This window comes from Giraffa tippelskirchi, chromosome 4 (assembly GCF_054371585.1).
Source record: "Giraffa tippelskirchi isolate mGirTip1 chromosome 4, T2T-mGirTip1v1.2.pri, whole genome shotgun sequence".
Classification (NCBI taxonomy): Eukaryota; Metazoa; Chordata; class Mammalia; order Artiodactyla; family Giraffidae; genus Giraffa; species Giraffa tippelskirchi.
Genome location: NC_137278.1, coordinates 109,271,640 through 109,291,515, shown reverse-complemented (window position 1 = coordinate 109,291,515; position 19,876 = coordinate 109,271,640). Strand labels below are relative to the sequence as shown.

Genomic DNA, 19,876 nt, shown 5'->3' with positions numbered 1-19,876 from the left:
CACATATAAATTTGATTTTTAAATGCTAATCAATAGGGAAATCAAACAAAAGAATTAGTGACCTAATTTTATACCATTCTAAAAGCACAGATCCTATTATTTGAAGAGAAATACTTTATTTCTTTATAATTTTTTTCAGGTTGGGAATAATTTTATTAATTTTATTTTTGCAATGTTCACTCAGTTCTGGGAACAAAAAATAATGAGATTTCTAAAGTGATCTTGATTACTATAGATTCCCAGGGGTCATTATTTGGAAGTTCTAATGAAATTATTTTATGTAAAAGAGCACTGCTGTAACCAATTCTAAATATGTGAAAGCAATTTTGGAATTAGGTAATGAATAGTAGTTGGGAGACTTTTGAGGTACATGCTAGAAATATGGATGGTAAGGCCAGTGAAGTCTCAGGTGGAAGCGAGGAATATGTTATCAAAAATGAGGAAGTCAAGAGGTAGGGCTACCCTGCAGAGCCCTGAGGGGGACATTGCCAATCTTGCAGGACTGGAAGGCAGGACCTTGAACCAAAGAGAGTTATTCTCAAGGCTTAAGATCTAATGGAATTTGTTTTGCTAGGTTTTGGATGACTTGGGACCTGTCATCCCTTCCTTCTCTTATTTCTCCCTTTTGAAGTGAGAATGTCTATCCTATGCTTGTCTCACAGCTATATTTTAGAAGCACATAACTTGTTTAGTTTCACAGGTTCACAACTAAAGAAGAATTTTGCCTTTGGATGAATCATACCTAAAGACTCACTCATATCTGATTTAAATGATATTTAGATAAAATTTTGGACTTTAGAGTTGATGTTGAAATAAATTAGGACTTTAAGGGCTGTTGATATGGAATGTGTGCATTTTATATGTGAGAAGAACATGAATTGGAGAGAGTGCAGAGGTAAAGTGCAATGGACAATTGTGTTCCTCCCCAAATTCATATCTTGAAGCCCCAAGCCCCTGTGTGATGGTATCTGGAGATGGGCCTTTTGAAGGTAACTAGATTTAGATGAGGTCATGAGGGTGGTGTCCTCATGATAGGATTAGTGCCCTTATAAGTAGAGACACCAGACAAGTCTTTCTCTCTCTCTTCCTCTCTTCACCTCTGCTCACCAAGAAAAGGCTATGTGAGGACACATCGAGAAAGCAGCTATCTGTAACCCAAGGAGACAGCTCCTAACCAGACACTAACCCTGCTGGCACCTTGATCTTGGACCTGCAGTCTCCAGAACTGTGAGAAATACATTCTTGTTGTTTAAGCCACCCAATCTATAGCATTTTGTTTCGACAGTCCAAGCAGACTAATACAAACACCAAAGTGTTGTTTCTTGCAGCTTCTACTCTTTCCTTAAGAGAAATGAAAACTTAAAATGATAGGGTTAAACAATAAACTCAATGGGTGATAAAAAGAGATTTGTTTATCCAAGTCAAACAGCATGTTTCTCTTACAACACAATACTTAGCAGTTACCAAACCATTTCTTTTTGTTATCAGCAGAAAAGGCAAGGAAAAAAAAACACTAGTACTGGTGGTGATCGCTCTTTTCCTTCACCAAAGGGGACATTTCATGTATCCTTGACTCTCCAGCATGTTCACTGTTTTCTGTGGCATGAAAATCTGATAAAACTCAGAAGGAATAGAAAAACTCCACTTCAACGTTTTCCTGCTGAGCCTGAGAGTGCTTTGCAGACCCTAGAAAGATGAAAATATCAGCTGCAGCATCAGAAAGACAACACTTTGTTTTATCCCTAGGAGCTTAGGAGCCCTACAGAACGTTCCGATTAAGAAATTTGGGGTGGGTTTTCCTTCATGCCTAAAAGGATTATCTCTGAAAGATAAGTTTGTTTACTCCATCAACTTTTTATAAATATTATCCCTTCATTAGAATCAGGTTCTCTTTAATCCCCTTACTTTGGAAAGCTTGAGGAATTTGATTTATTGACAACTTAACAAATCTGCCTGCCTGCAATAAAGGAGACCTGGGTTCAGTCCCTGGGTTGAGAAGATTCCCTGGAGAAGAGAATGGCTACCAACTCCAGTATTCTTGCCTGGAGAATTCCATGGACAGAGGAGCCTGGTGAGCTACAATTCATGGGGTCACAAATAAGTCGGACATGACTGGATGGCTAACACACACACATACCAAAAAATAGGTCAGAATGGAATATTGTTCATTATTATCTTTATATAATATTAAAGATACTTCTATATAGCTGGAGTTTCAGAGAAAGGACTGTCTTGCACACCTACTCCTTGGATTGGGAAGCAATAAAACAGGGAGACAATAACACAATCTTAGACATTTACTTCCCAGTTATACCCAGTGGGACCCACAAGGAGACAAATCTGCTGTCTTGAGCACACATGAACCAGTCGGGGCTACATCAAGAGAAGGGAAGGGCATGGAGGGGAAAGGTAACGGAAGGGTGTAGGACTAGATTGTTCCCATGGTTATCATTGTTAACTATGCATACTTCTTGATGTCCTGCCTCTCCTCAGTCTGAAGTGGCTAGGCTCAGTCAGCATCAGATGTTGCTGTAAAGCACATATCTGTATATTTAACTTTTCCTGTTTATTTCCATTAATCAGTTCATTTACTATTCTTCTTCCTCATTTTCCCCAAATGATTAAGGGGAAACTTACAATAAAAAGAATACAAACAGTAAGGACCTACTAAAATAAGAAAGAAGATGACCTAATAAAATAAAAGGAAAAACGAAAAATATCTGAAGGATATCTAGGAAATATTTAGTCTACAATTAGCTGCTCTGAGTTTCTGTAGTCACAAGGAAAAGAGAATGGTAACAGCTTTCGTAGCATTCAGATAATATTGAAGATGCCAACAGAGGCTACTGCTAGTGCTCATCATTCCTGATCTCCACTCCTTCCTAAGCATGTGGAAAATTGTACTTCTTAATCCCTTTACAGTTGGCAGGGGCATGAGACTGGTTTTGACTAATGAATTATGAGCAGAAATAACCCATGTCTCTTCCAGAGTGAGGCAATGCAAGGCCCTGCACCTCCTCCGTGCAGCATACGCATTGACTGAGAGGAGCCACCAGATCCAGGCAGCCTGGATCAGAGGAAAACAGCTACTCTCTGAAGGAGCTACTCTCTCCTCTGGAGAGTCAAAGCTACTCTCTGATTTTATATGAGTGAGATATAAATTTTCTGTGTTAAGCCACTGAAATTTTGGACCTGTCTATGACCACAGCATGAGCCTAGCCTGTTCTATTAATAAATAAAATACCAAGTATGATGCCTGACATAGAAGCCACTCTTACTTACTCTCTTAACCAGTAATATAAGATGTTTGTGCTTTTTAAGAGCAATATAGACTTTCTTCTGGAGCTAAATTCTTTTTTAAAAACATATTTCTGTGGCTGCACCATGTCTTAGTTGTAGCATGTGGGATCTAGTTCCCTGACCAGGGATTGAACCCAGGGCCCCCTGCATTGGAAGCATGGAGTCTTAGCCACTGGACCACCAGAGATGTCCTTGGAGCTAAATTCTTGAGAAAAATTTATTTCATATATCTTTAAGGAAAGGACAATAAATAATCCAGTAAAAATAAAGTCTTCAAAAGTAGATAATACAAAGGGTAGAGATACTTTCATTTATCTTACCATTTATTAATAATAAAAAAAACTTAGGCACATGATTGCATTGTAATTCCTCTGGAAGGTCCAAGGTAATGTGGTCCAGGTAGTTTATAGTGATCCAGGAAGTTGCTGGATCTGAGATGGAGCTGAGACAGAGGTCACAAGTCTAGACTGAGGACATATTTTGCTTGGCCTGCTGTGTTTGAACATTTTTTGAACTAGTTGCCAAGACTGAAACATGAAGAATGTCCACATAAAAAAATCTTGATTTCTGATTTCTCTTTTCTGTAAAAGTTCATTTTGGCAACACTGGATCTCCATTCCCGACTGGAGAAAATTCAGCTAGAGTGAAGTAGCTGCTGTCCCTGTAAGCTATAATCTTGTTCTCCAAGTCCCCAAGGTTCTTCCAGGGCCAATGCACACCACTCATTCCCATTTCCTGGCTGGCCCTCCTGGGCATGTTAAAAGCTCTAGAACAGTGGACAGCCGTAGAGCCTCAGGGCATTTGTTTTGAGCATTTAGGAAACTAGGCTCCAGGTCATATTCCTTACTTTAAACCAATCAGCTCTGGCAGGAAATAGAAGGCTCGCTGAAGGTGGAATGATTTGAGTAGGGTTTAATCATATGCGGACAGGATGTGGGAGAACCATGGGCTTCAGGACAGTACTCGGGGCCTAAGGGGGACAGAAGGAGGAAGTGGCCCCAGAGAGAGCTGTGTTGTGACCTGTGAGGTCACACCTGGTAGGACCAGTGACCTTCAAAAAGGCGGCTCAGCCAAAAGGCAGAGGAGGAACCAGGGAAAAGAACACTTGCCTCTCTGCCTCTGGACCTCTTGTTGCTGCTTGTCTTGTCATTAGCTGAACCCAAGTGAAAGCCAAAGGGCAAAGCAACTCATTGATTTTGTTCATAGAGTTACCTCCTGGAGCACAGAGCAGAGAGGGAAGGGGTAATAACGGGATAAGGAACAGTGAATAGATGATAATCAGCATTGCTTTCAGGTAGAAATTGGGGGAAGGACTAGTTCTTGGGGGAAGGAATAGTTCTACTGCACTTAAATAGTAAATTAATAGATAGAAAGATGTAGATAGATGGATTATTCATCTACATAACCAGATGACTAGCTATATTAATTTTCTAGGGCTGCTATAACAAAGTACCATAGACTGGGTGGCTTCAGCAATAGAGATTTATTGTCTCCTGGTTCTGGAGGTTAGAAATCCAATACCCACATGTCAGTAGTGTTGTTTTCATCTGAACACTGTGAAGGAGAGTCTGTCCCATGCCTCTCTCCTAGCTTCTGCTGGTTTGCTGTGTCAACATCCCTTGTCCCTTGGCCTGTATCATTCTGATTTCTGCCTCTGTCCTCGGAGGGTATTCTCCTTATGTATGTATCAGTCTCTGTGTCAACATTTCCCCTTTTTCAAGGACATGAGTCCTACTGGATTAAGGCCCACCTTAACAGTCTCTTTTTGCTCATCTGCAAAAACCCTATTTCTATATAAGGTCCCATTTATAGGTACTGCAGGCTAGGATCTCAACATCTTTTAAGGGTACATAATACAATTATAACACTAACTTAGTTCTTAGACCAGTGGTTCTCAGCTGAGAGGATGTCATCAATTGTGGGATGTAACACTTAACAGATAAAAGTTTTTCATAAAATTTACTCTTACTTTCCAACTGAGCTATCAGGGAAGCCCTACTCTTACTTTAATTTGTGTTTTCTTATATTTCCCCCAACAATAAAACGTATGCCCAATAATAACATTGTAATTTACTGTCTTTGCGTTTTCCAAGTTACCATAGTATTTATTTGTATGCTCAAAAGTATTGTTTCTATTTTTAAACACTAATGTAATTACTGTTTTGGTTTGTTTGTACATTAAAGTTTAATAATAACTCCCAATAAAGTAAGTGCAATGTTTATTCCCTTTAAAAGGCATAAATTATATCTCCAATAGTAGACTTTCCCTAAACATATAAATATCCTTTTAGAAAAAGTAGGACCTGGGTTGCCTGATAAAGACAACTTCAGTTCTAATATTTGAAAGGTTATAGATTACTGCCTGAGATCGTCTCAGCTCCATCTGATTGATGTTATAATATTAAAGATAAAAAAATGGGACTTCCAAGTAGATTCTAAGCAAACTCACTGTTTAGAATGATGCAGTCCTATCACAGCATTGTTAATTGGCTATACTTCAATATAAAATAAAAAGTTAAAGAAAAAGAACAATGCAATCATCTTTAAAATCACATATTTAAGGAAACTGATACTCAAACGATCTTGTAAAATGACCCAATCTAAGTACCAGAGGTGATTTTACAAACTATATCCAGATTCCTTTTGAAGTGTTGCCACCAGATTTCTACCTTTATCAGAAAATTCCCCAAACCACATAAGCAACTGCGCAAGGCCTTACTAAAAAAAAAAAAAAAAAAATGCTAGGAATTTTCAGCTCAGTCTGGAGTAGTAAAAGACCTCACTTGAAATATTTCAGTCATTTTAATTGGATATGCTATTTTAAGAAATAACTATATCTGAGTACCTATATTCATATTTCATTGCTCTGCTCCAAAGCAAAGTCAAAGTCTAGCTGTTTCCCCCTAAAGTATACTCTTTTGTCAGTCTCCATTCTCAGTCCACTTAGAGGGGTCTTCAGGGCCAGCTCTTAGTCTGCATTTCATTCATTCACCCCTCTTAAGTTTTGGAGCACCCACTATGGACCAGACTCTCTTTTCCTTGAAAATTCCAAGGGCATTACTATTAGCATTGCCCTCTTGGCCAGTAACTAGGATTGGCCTTCTGGAACATTAAAAGCCCCTCTAAAATTTTTCTTGCCTCCTGTTTTCCTTTTTTAAAGGAGCTAGAAGTATTTTTGGATCTATGCGAATACTGAGCACCAGGGGAATTTTGCTGTAATTGTTTTTTAATTGCTTGTGAGAAATTCCACAAGATTCATGCATAAATAGCTTTGGGTGTTTTCTAAAAGCTTACTTCCAACATTATGGCAGTTCATTCATCCTCTTATGGATGGCTTTGGTACTCTCCGGTCTCAACTAAGAAGCTAAATTAGTTTTAGAAGAGATCTACGGTAATGTCCACCATAGTAAAACACTGGATATAAGGCAACTGAAGGGATGTGAGCATACAGGTGGTTCCTACATCAGGAAGAAGGGATTAAAGTGCAAATGCTGAGGCAGAAGATAAATAGGCAGGGACTTCCCTGGTGGTCCAACAGTTGATAATCTACCTTCCAATGCAGGGGACGTGGATTTGACCTCTGGTCTAGGAAATAAGATCCCACATGCCGTGGAGCAACTAAGCTCCAGCACTGCAACTACAAAGCCCATGTGCTCTAGAGCCTGTGCTCCATACCAAGAGAAGCCCATACACCACCACAAGAAACCCTTGCACCACAACTAGAGAAAGCCACAGGCTGCAATGAAAAGGCTCCAGTACAGCCAAAAATAAATTAATTAATTTAAAAAAAATTTTAAAGGCTTTGTCGTTGTTATGAAAGTGAAAGTGAAGTTTCTCAGTCATGTCCAACTCTTTGCGACCCCATGGACTGTAGCCTGTCAGATTCCTCCATCCATGGGATTTAACAGGCAAGAGTACTGGAGTGGGTTGCCATTTCCTTCTCCAGGGGATCTTCCTGACCCAGGGATCAAACCGAGGTCTCCCACATTGCAGGAAGACTCTTTACTATTTGTGCCAACAGGAAATCCCTTGTCATTGTTATATTTTTAAAAAAAAGAAAGAAAGAAAGAAATAGGCAGAAATTCAATTGCTGAAACGAGGATCAAGGTATGACGTTGAGCCCAGAAATAAGGCAGAAATTTACAAAATTCTAGTAGGGCTGGCATTAAGAAAATGTCGAATTGAATCACCTACTGGTAAAACAGAGGCTTTTAAATCACTCCTGTCTTAACTCAGGATGGGCCTCAGAGCTCAGGCAGAGCTAATCCTGCAGAAGTGGTCAAGGAAGGGACCCAGTACAGGTGGCAAAGCAGGTCTTGACTGCCCTCAACTCTCATTTTGCTCAGCACCAAAGCCAAAAGGAGGACTTCTTTTCAGGCTCAAGAAAATATATAACAATATTTATTTGTGTATTTGACTAAAGTATTGAGGGCCTACTCTTGTGCTCAGGATTCTGCTGCAGATAAAGTGAGAAACAAGTCGGAAAGTACTTGCACCATTGAAAGAGTGAGAGGGAGGAGGTGAGGCCAGAGAGGAAAAACGGGACAGATCATGCAGGTTGTAGGGGTCAGGTCAAGAAGCTTGCATTTTCTTCTCAAAGCAGAGGTTTTTAAACGGGTCAGTGACTGACTCGGAGTTGATTTGTTTCAGTAACTATTACTTGGCCATCAAGCAGAAAATAGATTGCAGAAGGGCAAAAATAACACGGAGATAACAAGTGATTTTACTTACCACACACCAGACACTTGGAGGTTACTACAATGAATCCCAGTGAGAGGTGTTGGTACCTCAGACCAGGTTGAATATAATGGAATAGTTATGTTTTATATATATAATATTTAGAGGTACAACAAACAAGATTTGCTGGAGGGTAGATCAAGGAAAGGAGAATAAAAGATGAATCCAAGTTTTGGCTGAAGTAGTTGCATGCATGGCTATTGATGCCACAGTCCAAGCTACAGAAGAGTTGAGAATGAGTAGGTGTGGGAGAAAATAATGATGGGCTCTCCTTAAAACATACTGATATAGAGAAGACTCTTGAGAGTCCCTGGACAGCAAGGAGATCAAACCAGTCAATCCTAAAGGAAATCAACCCTGAATATTCATTGGAAGGACTGATGCTGAAGCTGAAGCTTCAATAATTTGTCCACCTGATGCGAAGAACTTACTCATCAGAAAAGATCCTGATGCTGGAAAAGACTGGAGGAGAAGGGGATGACAGAGGACAAGATGGTTGGATGGCATCACCGACTCAATGGATATGAGTTTGAGCAAGCTCTGGGAGATGGTGAAGGACAGGGAAGCCTGGTGTGCTGCAGTTCACGTGGTCACAAAGAGTTGGACATGACTTAGGAACTGACCAATAGAGATGTCAGGCATTTAAGTGGAGCTCACATACAGGCCAAGAGTAGGAGAGCTCAGAGCTAAAGAGAACTCAAAATCAAGTCCCAGTTTTCTTCTTAGTTCTAGTTTGACCTTGAAATGTCATCTAAATTTCTCCTTTCAGTTTATTTATCAGCAAAATAGATTTTTTTAAAAGATATAAAATATAACTTGCTACATATTTATCAAAGCTTTAAAATACTTTTTAAGTACTTCTCTTCCTAGGACATCTGAAAATGTGACATGGAAAATCCTTGTTTTTACAAAAATTAACAAGTATATAGTGTAATAAAGATGAAAATATAAGTCTCCAATCTTTACAGAGTTTAAGTTTAAAAAATTAAGAAAATTACTTCTGAAACTACTTAATGCTAAGTCTTATTTCTTATAAAATTAACTGGAAGTTACTGCATATAATTTTTTGCTTGAATTGAAAGCATATTTTCACTTTAAGACAAAAATAGTTACTGCCAAAATTAAACAATTATGGATATATAGCAGAAAATAACTCATTTGAAAACAATTTGGCATATGCCTATGTTCCAAATTTATATGAGCTCTGAATACTTCATACCTCCTTAACACAAATACATAGTTCATATTTAATTATTCTTTCTTCACAAAGGTGCCTCTACATTTAAGCACAGTCTGATAACACATATACATCCTGTTCAGTTCAGTTTAGTCACTCAGTCCTGTCCGACTCTTTACAACCCCATGGATTGCAGCACTCTAGGCTTCCCATTCCGTCACCAACTCCTGGAGCCTACTCAAACTCGTCCATGGCATCGGTGATGCCATCCAACCATCTCATTCTCTGTTGTCCCCTTCTCCAACCTTCAATCTTTCTCAGCATCAGGGTCTTTTCCAATGAGCCAGTTCTTCACATCAGGTGGCCAAAGTATTGGAGTTTCAGCTTCAGCATCAGTCCTTCCAATGAACATTCAGGACAGATTTCCTTTAGGATTGACTGGTCAATACATCCTATGTGTAGTAACAAATATTCATATGAATCATACCAAGAGGCTATAAAAGAAATGACATCATTCTTTTTTTTTTTTTTTGCTTTTCTTTTCTCACAAGATCTTCCTTTAATTGACCACATAAAGATAAGAGCAGCCTGGTTGAGGCATATTACTCAATTTGCCAAGACTGACTTAACTGCTCTAGCTAAGAGGCAGCTGCCGGCCTCTCCCTTTCTCTCTCTCTCCTGCCTGTTCATTGACCCATAGTGGAAAAATGTAGGCTCCTATCCAGCGCCCTAGACAACTGAGACCAGCCTTCACATCCCAGAGGTGGAAAATGGTACCGTTTCTATTGATCAATACTGAATGAAATATAGTACTCCAGAAAGCTAAAAGGTCCTTTTCTGCTGGTAAGGAAATTCTTCTGCAGTGTTTGAAAAAGTCTGCAAGAGCATGAAAAATTCTAAGTGCCTGCAGGGAATCACATGTCAAAGAGCATGCAAGATTCAAGTTACTACACACTTGACTTGGGGGATTCTTATTCACCTTCATGTATCATGAGGTGATGTCTCTTCATCTATACATTATGATCTTGCATTCACCATTCTCTCTCTTCCTGTGACTAAGAAGACATTTTTTTTTTCTAGGTAAAGAAAACAGAAAATCTTTTGAATAATATGTCCACACTTACTTCTCTCTTGCTGTAAAATGTATGATGTGTTTGTTTACATATGAATTTGGAAAAAAATTTTCTGATGGGCAAGTATTGCTATACTTAAACAACATTCAGAGATATTCCTACTGCAAACGTTTTTCTAAATTATTTAAGGAGTCTTTGATAACAAGAAATATGCTAAATTTAAAAATCCTGTTTTAATATTACTAACTTTTTTCTTTTCTAAATACTGAATTATAACTGAAAGCTGCTGAAAATCACTCAGTTGTGTCCGACCTCATGGACTATATATAGTCCATGGAATTCTCCAGGCCAGAGTACTGGAGTGAATAACCATTCTCTTCTCCAGGGGATCTTCCCGATCCAGGGATCGAACCCAGGTCTCCTGCCTTACATGCAGATTCTTTACCAGCTGAGCCACAAGGAAAGCTCAAGAATACTGGAGAGGGTAGCCTGTCACTTCATGGGGATCTCCCTGACCCAGGAATTGAACCAGGGTCTCCTGCATTGCAGGCAGATTCTTTACCAACTGAGCTATCAGGGAAGCCAGAATTATAACTGTACTAATATTATATGTTCCAACAGTACATGAACCATTACTTGCCAGATGTTCAAGCTGGATTTAGAAAAGGCAGAGGAACCAGAGATCAAATTGCCAACATCTGTTGGATCGTTGAAAAAGCAAGAGAGTTCCAGAAAAACATCTATTTCTGCTTTATTGACTATGCCAAAGCCTTTGACCATGTGGATCACAACTGTGGAAAATTCTTAAAGAGATGGGAATACCAGACCATCTGACCTGCCTGTTGGGAAGTCTGTATGCATGTTGGGAAGCAACAGTTAGAACTGGAACAACAGACTGGTTCCAAATAGGAAAAGGAGTACGTCAAGGCTGTATATTGTCACCATGCTTATTTAACTTATATGCAGAATACATCATGAGAAACGCTGGGCTGGATAAAACACAAGCTGGAATCAAGACTGCCAGGAGAAATATCAATAACCTCCGACATGCAGATAACACCACCCTTATGGCAGAAAGCAAAGAAGAACTGAAGAGTCTCTTGATGAAAGAGGAGAGTGAAAAATTTGGCTTAAAGGTCAGCATTCAGAAAACTAAGATCATGTCATCTGGTCCCATCACTTCATGGCAAATAGATGGGGAAACAGTAGATACAGTGACAGATTTTATTTTGGGGGCTCCAAAATCACAGCAGATGGTGACTGCAGCCATGAAATTAAAAGACGCTTGCTCCTTGGAAGAAAAGTTATGACCAACGTAGACAGCATATTAAAAATCAGAGACATTACTTTGCCAACAAAGGTCAGTCTAGTAAAAGCTATGGTTTTTTCAGTAATCCTGTAAGGATGTGAGAGTTGGACTATAAAGAAAGCCGAGTACTGAAGAATTGATGCTTTTGAACTGTGGTGTTGGATAAGACTCTTGAGAGTCCCTTGGACTGCAAGGAGATCCAACCAGTCCATCCTAAAGGAAATCAGTCCTAAATATTCATTGGAAAGACTGATGTTGAAGCTGAAACTCCAATACTTTGGCCAGCTGATGCGAAGAACTGATTCACTGGAAAAGACCCTGATGCTGGCAAAGATTGAAGGCGGGAGGAGAAGGGGACGACAGAGGATGAGATGGTTGGATGGCATCACAGACTCAATGGACATGAGTCTGAGTCAACTCTGGGAGTTGGTGATGGACAGGGAGGCCTGGTGTGCTACAGTCCATGTGGTCTCAAAAAGTCAGACATGACTGAGCAACTAAAATGAACTAAACTGAACTGAGTATTATATGCAATCACGTATGATGAGGTTAGAAAACACCCCCTGTTGTAATTGTGAGCATGGGTCACCTGGCTGTTTATAAGATTCACCATTTCATTGGACCTTAGAGTGGCCTAAGACCCTGAACTGCAAACACAACTTGTCTGTTTATGAAGTTTTTATCAAGTTGCGCCATGATCTTTGTAGTCCCAAGGACCAAAATGATGGGGAAAATGCAACTGGGATTATGTAGGGCATCTCTTTCCATCCCACCTTCTTCTTTAATCACCTAGTCCATATCTCACTTCCCCCCTCACACTATCATCTCACCTTGAATAATCTCATTCATTCCTAAAGATTTACCTACTACCTACCTAAGGATTCCCAAATGTGTATCTTCAGTTCTTTTTCCTGACAGCCTGCTGTTCATCTCAACCTGGATCTCCACAGACAACATACAGCTTCACCAAAGTGGAACTTGTCCTTCCCTTTCCAAGCACTTATGCTCCTGTATTCTCTATGGCAGTACATGTTAGTCTTTTTTTTTTTTCTTTTTTAGAAAATTAATTTATTATTTTAACTGGAGGCTAATTACTTTACAATATTGTGGTGGTTTTTGCCATACATTGACATGAATCAGTCATGGGTGTACATGTGTCCACCATCCCGAACCCCCTTCCCACCTCCCTCCCCATCCCATCCCTCTGGGTCGTCTCAGTGCACCGGCTTTGAGTGTCCTGTTTCATGCACCAAACTTGGACTGGTCATTTCTTTCACATACAGTAATATACATGTTTCAATGCTATTCTCTCAAATCATCCCACCCTCACCTTCTCCCACAGAGTCCAAAAGTCTGTTCTTACATCTGTGTCTATTTTGCTGTCTCACATATAGGGTCATTGTTACCATCTTTCTAAATTCCATATATATGCCTTAATATACTGTATTGGTGTTTTTCTTTCTGACTTACTTCACTCTGTATAATAGGCTCCAGTTTCATCCACCTCATTAGAACTGACTCAAATGCATTCTTCTTAATGGCTGAGTAATATTCCATTATGCCAAAGCCTTTGACTGTGTGGATCACAATCAATTGTGGAAAATTCTGAAAGAGATGGGAATACCAGACCATCTGACCTGTCTCTTGAGAAACCTGTATGCAGGTCAGGAAGCAACAGTTAGAACTGGACATGGAACAACAGACTGGTTCCAAATAGGAAAAGGAGTACGTCAAGGCTGTATATTGTCACCCTACTTATTTAACTTATATGCAGAGTACATCATGAGAAACGCTGGGCTGGAAGAAACACAAGCTGGAATCAAGATTGCCAGGAGAAATATCAATAACCTCAGATATGTGGATGACACCACCCTTATGGCAGAAAGTGAAGAAGAATTAAAGAGCCTCTTGATGAAGGTGAAGGAGGAGAGTGAAAAAGTTGGCTTAAAGCTCAACATTCAGAAAACTAAGATCATGGCATCTGGTCCCATCACTTCTTGGGAAATAGATGGAGAAACAGTGGAAACAGTATCAGACTTTATTTTTTTGGTGTCCTAAATCACTGCTGATGGTGATTGCAACCATGAAATTAAAAGACGCTTACTCATTAGAAGGAAGGTTATGGCCAACCTAGATAGCATATTTAAAAGCAGAGACATTACTTTGCCAACAAAAGTCCGTCTAGTTAAGGCTATGGGTTTTCCAGTGGTCATGTATGGATGTGAGAGTTCGAGGGTGAAGAAAGCTGAGCGCCGAAGAATTGATGCTTTCGAACTGTGGTGTTGGAGAAGACTCTTGAGAGTCCGTTGGACTGCAAGGAGATCCAATCAATCCATCCTAAAGGAGATCAATCCTCGTTGTTCATTGGAAGGACTGATCTTGAAGCTGAAACTCCAATACTTTGGCCACCTCATGCGAAGAGTTGACTCATCGGAAAAGACCCTAATGCTGGGTAGGGTTGGGGGCAGGAGGAGAAGGGGACGACAGGGGATGAGATGGCTGGATGGCATCACCGACTCGATGGACATGGGTTTGGGTAGATTCCGGGAGATGGTGATGGACAGAGAGGCCTGGCGTGCTGCAATTCATGGGGTCGCAAAGAGTTGGACACGACTGAGAGACTGAACTGAACTGAACAGTACTGATATGTACCAGAGTTTTCTTATCCATTCATCTGCCGATGGACATCTAGGTTGCTTCTATGTCCTGGCTACGGTAAACAGTGCTGCAATGAACATCGGGGTACACATTTCTCTTTCAATTCTGGTTTCCTGGGTGTGTATGCCCAGCAGTGGAATTGCTGGGCTGTTTGGCAGTTCTACTTCATCAAAGTTTTATAGTTTTCTATATATAGGTATTTTGTTTCTTTAGGTAGATTTATTCCTAAGTATTTTATTCTTTTTTTCACAATGGTGAATGGGATTGTTTCCTTAATTTCTCTTTCTGTCTTCTCATTGTTAGTGTATAGGAATGCAAGGGATTTCTGTGTATTAATTTTATATCCTGCAACTTTACTATATTCATTGATTAGCTCTAGTAATTTTCTGGTGGCGTCTTTAGGGTTTTCTATATAGAGGATCATGTCATCTGCAAACAGTGAAAGTTTTACTTTTGCTTTTCCAATCTGGAATCCGCTCCCCCCCCCCCCCTTTTTTTCTTCTCTGATTGCTGTAGCTAAAACTTCCAAAGCTATGTTGAATAGTAGTGGTGAGAGTGGGCACCCTTGTCTTGTTCCTGACTTTAGGGGAAATGCTTTCAGTTTTTCACCTTTGAGGATAATGTTTGCTGTGGGTTAATCATGTATGGTTTTTATTGTGTTGAGGTATGTTCCTTCTAGGCCTAATTTCTGGAGAGTTTTTATTATAAATGGATGTTGAATTTTGTCAAAGGCTTTCTCTGCATATATTGAGTTAGTCATATGGTTTTCATCTTTCAATTTATTAATGTGCTATATCACATTGATTGATTTGCGAATATTGAAGAATCCTTGCATCCCTGGGATAAAGACCACTTGGTCATGATGTATGATCTTTTAATATGTTGTTGGATTCTGTTTGCTAGAATTTTGTTGAGGATTTTCAAATCTATGTTCATCAGTGTTATTGGCCTGTAATTTTCTTTTTTGTGGCATTTTTGTCTGGTTTTAGTATTAGGGTGATGGTGGCCTCATAGTATGAGTTTGGAAGTTTACCTTCCTCTGCAATTTTCTGGGAGAGTTTGAGTAGGATAGGCATTAGCTCTTCTCTAAAGTTTTGGTATAGTTCACCTGTGAAGCCTGGACTTTTGTTTGTTGGAAGATTTTTTACAGTTTTGATTTCCGTGCTTGTGATGGGTCTGTTAAGATTTTCTATTTCTTCCTGGTTCAGTTTTGAAAGGTTGTACTTTCTTAAGAATTAATCTGTTACTTACAAGTTGTCCATTTTATTGGCATATAGTTGCTGATAGTAGTCTCTTATTGTCCTTTGTATTTCTGTGTTGTCTGTTGTGATTTCTCCATTTTCACTTCTAATTTTGTTGATTTGATTCTTCTACCTATTTTTCTTGATGAGTCTGGCTAATGGTTTATCTCTTTTAATTATCTTCTCAAAGAATCAACTTTTAGTTTTGTTGATTTTTGCTATAATCTCCTTTGTTTCTTTTTCATTTATTTTTGATCTGATTTTTATTATTTCTTTGCTTCTACTTTGGAGCTCTTCATTTCTACTTTTTCTAGTTGTTTTAGGTGTAAATTTAGGTTATTTACTTGATTTTTCTCTTGCTTCTTGAGGTGAGCTTGTACTGCTATGAACTTTCCTCTTAGCACTACTTTTACTGAATCCCACAGGTTTTGGGTTGTTGTGTTTTCATTTTTTCCATGCATATTTTGATTTCCTTTTTTACTTTTTCTGTGATTTATTGGTTATTCAGAAGCATGTCATTTAGCTTTCATATGTTTGTATTTTTAATAGTTTTTTCCCTGTGGTTGACATCTAATCTTACCACATTGTGATCAGAAAAGATGCTTGAAATTATTTCAATTTTTTTGAATTTACTAAGGCTAGATTTATGGCCCAGAATGTGATCTATCCTGGAGAATGTTCCATGTGCACTTGAGAAAAAGGTGAAATTCATTGTTTTGGGGTGAAATGTTCTATAGATATCAATTAGGTCTAACTGGTCCATTGCATCATTTAAAGCTTGTGTGTTTCCTTGCTAATTTTCTGTTTGGTTGATCTATCCATAGGTGTGAGTGGGGTATTCAAGTTTCCCACTATTATGGCTGCTGCTGCTGCTGCTAAGTCGCTTCAGTCGTGCCCGACTCTGCGCTACCCCATAGACGGCAGCCCACCAGGCTCCCCCATCCCTGGGATTCTCCAGGCAAGAATACTGGAGTGGGCTGCCATTTCCTTCTTCATTGTATGAAAGTGAAAAATGAAAGTGAAGACTCTCAGTCATGTCCGACTCTTAGCGATCCCATAGACTACAGCCTACCAGGCTCCTCCGTCCATGGGATTTTCCAGGCAAGAGTACTGGAGTGGGTTGCCATTGCCTTCTCCGCACTATTACTGTGTTACTGCTAATTTCACCTTTCATACTTGTTAGCATTTGCCTTACATATTGCGGTGCTCCTGTGTTGGGCGCATATATATATTTATAATTGTTATATCTTCTTGAGTTGATCCTTTGATCATTATGTAGTGTCCTTCTTTGTCTCTTTTCACAGTCCATATTTCAAAGTCCATTTTATCTGATATGAGTATCGCTACTCCTGCTTTCTTTTGATCTTCATTCACATGAAATATCTTTTTCCAGCCCTTCATTTTCAGTCTGTATGTGTCTGTTCGTTTGAGGTGGGTTTCTTGTAGACAGCATATATAGGAGTCTTGTTTTTGTATCCATTAATCCAGTGTTTGTCTTTTGGTTGGGTTGCATTCAACCCATTTACATTAAAGGTAATTATTGGTAAGTATGATCCCATTGCCATTTACTCCGTTGTTTGGGGTTTGAGTTTACAAACCTTTTCTGTTTCCTGTCTAGAGAAGATCCTTTAGCATTTGTTGAAGAGCGGGTTTGGTAGTGCTACATTTTGGCTTGTCTGTAAAGCTTTTGATTTCTCCTTCATATCTGAATGAGATTTTTTCTGGGTATAGTAATCTGGGTTGTAAGCTTTTCTCTTTCATCACCTTAAGTATGTCCTGCCATTCCCTTCTGGCCTGAAGAGTTTCTATTGAAAGCTCAGCTGTTATCCTTATGGGGCTATCCTTGCATGTTATTTGTTGCTTTTCCTTTGCTGCTTTTAATATTTGCTCTTTGTGTTTGATCTTCATTAGTTTGATCAATATGTGTCTTGGGGTGTTTCACCTTGGGTTTATCCTGTTTGGAACCCTCTGATTTCTTGGACTTGAGTGGCTATTTCCTTCCCCATTTTAGGGAAGTTTTAGCTATTATCTCCTCAAGTATTTTCTCATGCCCTTTCTTTTTGTCTTTTTCTTCTGGGATACCTATGATTCGAATGTTGGGGTGTTTAACATTGTCCCAGAGGTCTCTGAGATTGTTCTCATTTCTTTTAATTCTTTTTTCCTCTCTGCTTCGTTTATTTCCACCATTCTATCTTCCACTTCACTTATCCTCTCTTCTGCATCAGTTATTCTACTGTTGGTTCCCTTCAGAGCACTTTTGATCTCAGTTATTGCATTATTCATTATTGATTGACTCTTTTTTTTATTTCTTTTAGGTTCTTGTTAAACATTTCTTGCATCTTCTCAATCCTTGTCTCCAGTCTATTTATCTGTAACTCCATTTTGTTTTCAAGATTTTGAATCATCTTTACTATCGTTATTCTGAATTCTTTTTCAGGTAGACTCCCTATCTCCTCCTCTTTTGTTTGGTTTGGTGGACATCTATCATGTTCCTTTACCTGCTGAATATTTCTTTGCCTTTTCATTTTGTTTAGGTTGCGGTGTTTGGGGTGCCCTTTCTGTATGCTGGAAGTTCACAGTTCCTCTTTATTGTGAAGACTGCTCCTTGTGGGTGGGGTTGGACTAGTGGCTTGTCAAGGTTTCCTGGTTGGGGGAGCTTGCATCTGTGTTCTGGTGGGTGAAGCTGAACTCTCCTCTCTGGAGTGCAATGAAGTGTCCAGTAGTGTGTTTTGGGGTGTCTATGTTTTTGGCGTGGCTTTGGGCAGCATGTCTTTTAATGCTCAGGGCTGTGTTCCTGCTTTGCTGGAGAATTAGCATGGTATATTTTGCACTAGAACTTGTTGGCTCTTCGTTTCAGTGGAGCTTGGGTGGAGCTTTGTTTCAATGTAGATGTGGAGACTTTTGGGTGAGCTCTTTTCAATTAACGTTCCCTGAAATCAAGAGTTCTCTGATGTTCTCAAGTTTTGGAGTTAAGCCTCCTGCCTCTGGCTTCCAGTCCTTCTCTTACAGTAGCCTCAAGACTTCTCCATCCATACAGCACAGATGATGAAACATCTAGGTTAATGGTGAAACAATTCTCCACAGTGAGGGGCACCCAGAGAGATTCACAGAGTTACATAGAGAAGAGAAGAGGGAGGAGGGAGATAGAGGTGACCAGGAGGAGAAGAGGGGAAGTCAAAAGGGGCGAGAGCAATCTAGTCAGTAATCAGTTCCCTAAGTGTTCTCCATAGTCTGGAATGCCCAGAGAGATTCACAGAGCCAAGTAGAGAAGAGAAGGGGAAGGAAGGAGATAGAAGTGACCTGCAGGAGAAAAGGGAGCATCAAAGGGGGAGAGAGCAATCAAGTCAGTAATCATATCCGTAAGTGAAAATGGATACTGAATATTAGATTCTTAAAGGTACAAAATTAACAAATACCAAACAGCAAAGATTAAAAATCTAGAATAAAGGTTAGACTCTCAAAAATACAAAATAAAATCAATCACAAAAAATAAATATATACATGAAATTTGCTTTAAAAATAGGGTATTTTTTTACAAGGTAATAGATTATAAAAATAAAAATTAAAGGAGTAATAAAGAAGTTAAATTTTTTTTAAAAAATTAAAAAGTGATAATTGTAAAAATATATCTAGGAATTTCTCTGGAGCTGTTTTGGGTAGTGTGGGGTCAGTTCAGTTTCAGATAGTTCCTTGTCCCAGCTTATACTTGTTCTCAAGGTCTATAGGCCCCCTCCAATGCATAGTCAATGTTAACCACAGGGTTTTAATCTGTTGCACCTGTCACTTCCAGAGTGGTTACCTCTTCTTTGTTTATTTGGCTTCCTCTGTTTGCAAGCCTCTTCAGTGTCTAATTTCACTCTGACACAAGGGGGCAAAAGTGGTCACTTATTTAGGCTCACTTGTTCAGCTGTGCTGTGGGGAGGGAGGGACACTGCAAACAAATATCGCTGGTGTGTGTGGGGAGTGCTCGCAGTGTATGGACCACACTGGGTTTGCCCCAGCTCAAAGTGGTGTGTGCTTCCCAGGTCTACACTGCTCAGGCTCCAGGGTGCTCTTCAAGGGCACCATCTGATCAGACTGGGCGTTTCGTGCACTTCCCAGGTCTAAGCCATTCAGGTTCTCGGGTACTCCGCAAGGGCACAGACCAGGTTGGGTGTGCGTTTTGTGCCCTTCCCAGGTCTGAGAAGCTCAGGTGATCAGGTTCTTGGCAGACACACTGTCCAAGGTGGGTGTTGGATCTTAATCACCATCCGCATCTGGCCGTTCGGTTTCCCAGGTGCACCGTGAGAGTACCGTCTCAGGCGTGCCGTGTGTCTCCTCTGAGGAGCTGATTTCAGGCTGTGACCCTCCTGGCAAATTTCAATCATCCAGGATCCTAGGA

General features: G+C 39.7%; 1 pseudogene; it reads right to left on the bottom strand.

Annotated features, from left to right (window-relative positions):
- LOC145545637 (small ribosomal subunit protein eS17 pseudogene) overlaps positions 1-19,876 on the bottom strand; it is a 54,459-nt pseudogene that overhangs the window by 1,382 nt on the left and 33,201 nt on the right.